The sequence below is a fragment of the Pteropus alecto genome, unplaced genomic scaffold (genome assembly GCF_000325575.1).
Source record: "Pteropus alecto unplaced genomic scaffold, ASM32557v1 scaffold239, whole genome shotgun sequence".
Lineage (NCBI taxonomy): Eukaryota > Metazoa > Chordata > Mammalia > Chiroptera > Pteropodidae > Pteropus > Pteropus alecto.
Genome location: NW_006494613.1, coordinates 1,708,526 through 1,716,115, shown reverse-complemented (window position 1 = coordinate 1,716,115; position 7,590 = coordinate 1,708,526).

The window sequence follows — 7,590 nt, the reverse complement described above, 5'->3', positions numbered from 1 at the left end:
CCTCTCAAACTCTGAGAGTCTCTCTTCATTCGCTTCCTCAATTTGATAGTTAAATTGGAGGGAGTGAGGGATTATTGAATTATTATTCAAATAATTCACTACATAGGGTAGGATAGGTCAGAGGGTGAGTGCTGCAAATGTGTAAAATATGTAAAAAAAGAAATGTAGATGCGTGCGACAGGCCCCTGTCCCTGTGTGAGCATGTGGAGGGGAGTGGGAGACTGTGCCAGACCCAGTCCTAGGGCAAGGAGCTGATTTCAGAGAAGAAAGGTTTTCTGGGGCTGCCAACTAATATGCAGATTTGAAAAAGAACCCAACATTTGAAGATCCAAGTAGATCTGAAAGCTTCTGGTCCCAGGGACCATTTGCTCAATTCAAAACTTGACCTGGGTGGAGGTGAGGAGCTAAGGCAGAGACCCAGCCCAGAGACAAAATTAGCAGCATCTCAATGGATCAGACAGGCCAAGGCTGGAGGCAAGGCCCTGGCAAACGTCCAAAGGACCAGCATCATGGTCAAAGAGGCATGAATGGGAACCAGGAAGCTTAGTCAGGTAAACAGTACCAGCTATGGTGAGAGAGCCCTCCAATTGCACTGCCCTCCAATACAGTCACCACATTCACTTCATTCCCCTAACTTTCACACTACATTCTACAGCCTCAGACAGAGGCTTCTCCCTAGGTCCTTAAGAATAAGAGGAGGAAGAAGTACTTTCTTCTTGAGGACATGTTGCCCTATATCTGGGCATGCCTGCAGAAACCACCTGGGACCAGCATGGTCATCTGCGCAAAGACCAACAACACTTGCCCTGCAGTCAGGCTTCCCATGTACTTCCAGCTCCTCGTCCCTGCTGAGGGGACTAGGGGGTGCTGGTACACCCCTCTGGGGAAACCACACAGTTTCCATCTGCTTTTTGAGGCACAGGGCTGAGCTGGCCCTGACCACAGTATTTCCTACCCTCAGTATAGCCTTTCTTTAAGCTCCGCAGACAGAACAGATATAGGACTACAGCCCCCCACATTCTTTTTTATCACACATATCCTCATAGGTCTCACTGAGCAACCCTCCACTGTCACATGGGCAATACAAATGTACTTGAAGGCCCATTTGCTCTTTCTCATTATCACAATCTTTCTGCCTCATTCATTCTTCCTTCTTTTGCCTAAAATGCCACATGTCACAGGAAGATAGGACAGCAGGGCTTTCATGAGATGTTGCACTTTGCTCATTGGCCACAGCTCCTGGTTGGTGCCTTAACTTGTGTCTTAGGTACCTAGTGAATCGCTCTCTTTTTGTTAAATAAAGACAGGTGATGTGCCATCCTGTTAGAGTCTCTGGCCTCAGTGGTTATACTGCTACTCTGTGCTTGAGGACCAAAGTTAGAGCAACTATTTATATTTTACTGGGCAAGATAATGTTTTTAATGAAAAATCTCAAGTAAAAAATGTATAATTGGTCTCTGAAGTAAATGTCTACAAAGAATGTCACCTTAAAACTTATACATATCTGGAAATAGGCTACCTTTTGAGTGAAAAAGAGAGAACACTATGATTCTATATTGGTATTTGCCTGTATACACATACTGAAATTCCAGACGACTTCGTAACATGTAACTGTGCGGGAAATTGGAGGTAAAGAGCCACAAGTGGGAGGGAGTCTTTCCTCTGCTACCTTTTGTACTCACTGGAATTTGAACCATGTGAATATACAATCTATTTTTAAAAGCACACATACAAATTTTAGAAATAGAAAAAGGCATTCACAGATGTTTCCAAAGTCTTCTAGTCTCTATATTGTGGAGGCAGGAGAGCCTGGATCTGAATTCTCTCACTTTTCTACAAATACAAATGTGATGCAACTGGAGACCTCCCCAGTGACTTTTCCAAAGTAATTATCTCCCTTTGGAAAAGGCTGGGAGACAAAAGGACCAGACCACTGTAGCCCGAAACAGAATTGGGAGTATTAGGAAGTACTGGCAGTAGAGGTAATTAATTTTTCTTAAAAAAAAAAAAAAGCATTTGGACTTCCTCCCCTTACGTGAGCCAGACAATAGTGGTACTTTAAATAGCAGTAGCATTAATTAAACACACCCTGGGATTTCAAGATGATGAGCCTTGGGAGAATTTGAATCCATGTGTTGTGTTCCGGGAGGTAGTTTTTAGAAGCTCGACTGATTCTAGCTGATGTTTCAGCAGTGTAGCCACTGCCTGGTAAATTATCAGAGCTATTGAATCCTAGTACTCACTTATGAATGCATTTTGTTGTTATACTGCTGTTCTTTCCTCCTTCTGTTTGAAGTAGGGATGCATGGGGTTTTCTGGCATTTGCACATACTTTTTGCTGGGAATCTTCTGAATAAGCAGGGGGTGGGCGAAGCACACTACGTACCCTTGCTTTCCCCGGCTCTCCTGTTTCTCACCTTTTTGTTGCCTTATTTCCAATACTAGAACCTTCTTCCTTGCCCCCCACCCACCCCCGCACTCAATCTAATTTCTTCAAGTGTGTGTGATGTGATAAACTCTAGTTAAGGCTGCTGACTCAGGCTGAGATTGTGGACAAGGACTGAATTAGATTTTTTTTTTTTAATTAAAAAAATACTTATTGTAAGCTACTCTGTACCAGGAACTACTCCAGAGGCTGACAAATCCATGGTGAACATGATCAAGCCAAGAGCCTACCACTCCATTTGTTAGGAAAGAAATGTCTTCTTAGGACTCACTAATTCTAAAAATCTCTGATTCTATGATAGTCTAGCAATTTTTAAGGCAAGAAAAAATTTAGGGGAAAAGCTTACAAGGGAATTATTCTATCTCAAGTTGAGTGGTGGGGGTGGAATAGAAGAAGACTAGATGGGGCCAGGTAGTCACGGGGAAATTCTATGCCCAAGGACAAGAGACAGAGCAGTCAGAGTAAGGAAATTAAACCTGTTGGGAAGAAGGATCCATTACCTCTGTCTTCGTGTGTGTGTGTGTGTGTGTGTTAATGATCATCATCATTATCATCATCGGAGCAACCAGAAAAGAGGTATTCATTACAATACTGGACAGCTAACAAAGTGAAAAGACAAAAACTATAAATCGTGCTGGATTGTATTAAATAATAATGATCATTGTAGTCATGTCTTAGGACCATTTACCTTTGTATCTAGTTACCAGGAAACACAACATATGAATATCATTGAATATGTGTCAAATTAATCTTGTCATAAATTATATTTGATGTGAAAGTAAATGTGACATAGGTAAGATGAGTCATCTTTTTGTTGTCACGCTGGTCAGTGGCGTCTGACTTGAGAGGCTTCAGCCCCTCTGTTCTAGGCCACCCCAAAGCGCATCTGGGCAGTGACACTCCCTAAGTTGGAGGTGGCAGACAACAACAGAAACAGGAGATGAGATATTTGGCTTGCAGAATTTTTCTAATTGAATTTGTATGCTAAACCGTTTTAGTCTCACAGTCTTAATTTCTCACATTTATATACATGGCTTCTCTTCTCTTATTCCTGCCAGTCTCTGGTCTTTTCCAACCTGTATTAGGACTTTCACCCCACAGCACAAGATGTTCCAGTGTAGATAGGTTGTGTTTTCACAAAGGTAATAATACTCTACATTTACTCAGCCCTTTTGGATCCCAAAGCCCTTTTCCATACTTCTTCTCTTTCAAGGATAACCATGATGTAGATGGAGCAGGGGTTCTCCCTATATTGAGTTAAGCAAATAAAGTCTTCGAGAGGTTGGACAGTCTGACCAAGTCATGTGGTCATAAAGAGCATAACTGGGGCCTCTTGACACTGGAGTCAGGGCAGGTCAGTCTTTCTTCTGTGCTGTGAAGCCTTGATGTCAAAGAAACACTTTTTGTCATTTTTAGTCCTCTGCTAAGGATGTCCTGGGTTGGTGGCCCTCTTTGGCTATGATGCACACCAGGTCTGTGTCTTCCAAGCAGCTTCTCTGAATGTCTACTCTCTCTCCTTGACTTGCCATTGCCCTGAAACACTGGACAGATCATTTTTCTTCAGGTGAAATTCTGGGTCCTTGCTCAAACTGAAATGCACTTTCCTCTATTTTCCATAGAGACGATCTTCTTTTTTAAGAGGGGTGAGGAGTAGAGATAGCCAGGAAATAAACTCCAGCCATGAACCAGACCCTGGTCCATTAAGGGGAAGACCATTCCAGATGCATGCTTCTCCTGCATCTGTTTTCAGAAACACTAGGGCCTGCTCCATTCACAGCTAGGAAGAGGCACCACAGCTCTGGGCCAATTGGACTCCATGTCCCTTCTGTCTACAATTTTCTGCTGGCTCCAAATATTAGGATCAGTTCCTAGGTACTGTCCTATCTCAGACCCACTTACTTCCTGCTTCATGGCCCTGGAACACACACACACACACACACACGCACGCACGCACGCACAGTGATCCACTCACAGTGAACTGCTCCCCATCCCTAGACACCCTAAATACTGTGTCTGTGTGTTTGCAGATCTTTCTCTGTGACTGACCTCCCCTCCGTTATAGGCAATAAGCTCTCTGTGGTCTGTCCCAGAGAGTGGGATGTGTGCCTCTGCTAGAGCATAGGGTGCTTTTAGGGACAGATCGTTAAGTAACATATTAAATAACTTGAGTTCCCTCCTGGCAAAGTTAGTGCCTTCTCCACTCTGGCAGGCCAGGGAGGAAGACTCGGTAAGGGGCAGCATGCATGCCCCTTTAACACTCCTTACTGCCTTTCTTAATTAAAAAGTGTATGGGCTCAGTTAGAATTTTACCAGCAACAGTTTCTAGCCATAATTCAATAATATCATTTTACTTCCATTACTTTTTTCATGCATAGCAAGTGATTTTGATTCCCATTTAAAGAGGTGCTATGAACAGTCTCTTTTAAATAAATGTATTATAAGTTATAAAAGAGTGGCCCAAGCTAATGAAAAATATCACTTAAATGATATGCACACAAAGTGACGTTAGCCATAAGATGGCACACACAGGATTAAAGCTGGGGAGGCAGAGCAGCAGTGTTAGAATGAGCACAAATCCCAGCTATGTGTCTACTGGCTGGGTGATCTTAGGCAAATACCTCTCTGTAAAAGGAAGAGAATAATGGTACCTACCTCAAATAATTAACATAATGAACATAAAGCACTTAGCCCAATGCCTGGTACATAGAAAATTACCAATAAATGCTAGATGCCAGCCAGCCTAGTTCAAATGCCACCTCTTCCATGAAGCCCTCCTGAGTCCTTCAGCCAGAAGTTCTCTCTCCTTCTTCTGTTCTCTCCTGGTACTTTGTACTTGACTTACGGAACTTCACGTATCTGTCTTGTACATAGTCGTGGAGTTTTAGACTTCTTCCATATCTATGCCCCACACAGGACCTAGCATATGATAAATAATTAGTATATCTCTGATTATGAGTGGATTCCCTTTTTTTATGTGTTTGGTTTTTAAAAGCTTGTTCCCACTTTTCTGGAATGCTCTAAAAGACTGTCTCCAATCTAAACATGCTATAGAATATCCAGGAAAACCTTAAAAATTCTGGGGCAAGAGAACAGAGAATGCTTGTTTAATATCATTTAGATCACCATTGTCCTCAGGCTAGAAACACAAAGTCCTGTCTATTCCAATTTTCTGGAGCAAGTCATGTAGGGACAAAGGCACAAGGACAGAGCTGCAGCCTGTCGTGAACTACAGGGGGTAAAGGAGAGATGGCTAGCAACGAGACAGACACAAGGGACAAAAATCGGATAGGGACAACAAGGTGTAGGGTTGACACACTGAGCCTTTGGGATAAAATGTACTAAGTGAACCTGATGTGAATCTTTTACACAGGACTTTACAGTTAAAATAGTGAAATAGAGTAACACATAAACCGGAATATAGAAAAGGAACGGTCTACCTCCGTGATTTCACTGCCTAACCTAAGGTCACTGGGTGAGGAATGTGTCTAGAAAGAATGACCTCTGTGTGAACCATCTACCCCTCTCCCCTTCTCAGAAGCTGCGGCAGAGCCTCTTCGGCAGTACAGCCCACGCCTTCAGCTGTGACTGGAAAAGGGCCTGCTTCCAGTTCCGCGGCCCTCCGTCCGACCCGGCTTTTACTTTGGAAGTGGGAAAGGTAAGAGCAAGAGGAAATTTTTTAAATCCTATCCCTTATTCCCTACCTTTGTTTCCTTCCATCCCCATCTATGCGAATGCATGTTTTCATTGTAAGTACTTGTAGAAACATATTGATATTTTAAAATTTAACTTTAAATGCTAACAGACTATTTAAGATTATAACATACTGTCTGGGTTGTAACAAAGACTCAAACGCCTTTTTCTCTTCCCCTCCAACTTCTAAATTCTAGTTTTCCAGGCTCTTCTCTCCAAGTCCTAAACATCCCTGGGGATTTAGAGGCAAGAGGAGATCTAGGAATTTCTTTCTGACTTGTTTAAAACCTCAGTAATTCATGTCATTAATCACCAGTCACACAGAATTTCAAAAGCTAGCCATCTAGTTCCTTACCTCCTATAAATCTAAAAGCTTGCTATGAAGCAGGGGCACAGCGCAGGCAGGGTGGAGGAGGACGTGCATTCCCAGGTGCCAGTCTATGGGGCTTTACAAGGACGCTGGTCATTGAAGGTTCTAGCCCAGACAGGGCCACAGGGAGAGATGACACCTGTGTAGGACGGTGTCCCTTGCTAAGAGGGGATGCTGTGTACCAGTAGGGAAAAGGCTGCAGAGAAACATAGATAATGACATCTATTTGCAGGAGTTCTCTTTTGTACTGTTAACCCTGAGAAGTTCTATCGCCATTGTAAAGCCCTGCTCCCAGGCTTCTCGTGCCTCACTGTTCATTGTCCCCTTTTCAGGGAGGTGCCCAAGGCATTCAGATGGCTGTACAGGGGTCCATAATCAAATACTTGCTGTTTACACGGACGGGAAAAGACTGTAACTTCCACAGGTAAGAAGGCAGTGAGAAGTCCTTGAAAGAGCTACTCATTTCATGAGCATGTTTACAAGCTAAATAATCACAACAGAAAGTCCCCCGGGTCCCCTCAGGAAGGGGACTTGCTCATAAGACAGAAATGGGCCTGGTTCTCTCAGGGGGCTGGATTCCGTGACTGGAGAGGGCTCTCCTGGAGACATTCTAAAAGTTCAGTTGCAGAATAATGTTGACAGTTTTTATGCTCTACTGCAGACCACCCCGTCAGGTAAAATGACGCACTGGGTCTCAGGTGGGCTTTCTTGACAATATTTGATGGGAAGCCTCAACCTAGCAATTCCAGGGAGGAACAAAAGGGTGATGAAAAATGAAGGATCAATCCTCCAATTTAACAAGGCTAGTAAAGTACAGTGTTTGGTATTTGCCTACTTAAAAAATCAGTTTGAATTACTTTATTCTTAGGAGTTAACAAACCCCTATCATGTGCAAAGCTCTATGCTTGATATTAGAGGAAATAGAAGTAAAAGGCAGCTATCTGCTCTCAGTCAGGATAAGTTATCACCCCAAACTGGAATTAAGTATATCATATATTCTAAGATCATGAATTGCCAGTTTCCTCAGAAGCAGAGCCAGAGATGGGAATTCTTTACGCAAGAGGTCTATGAAAGGAATGCCCCC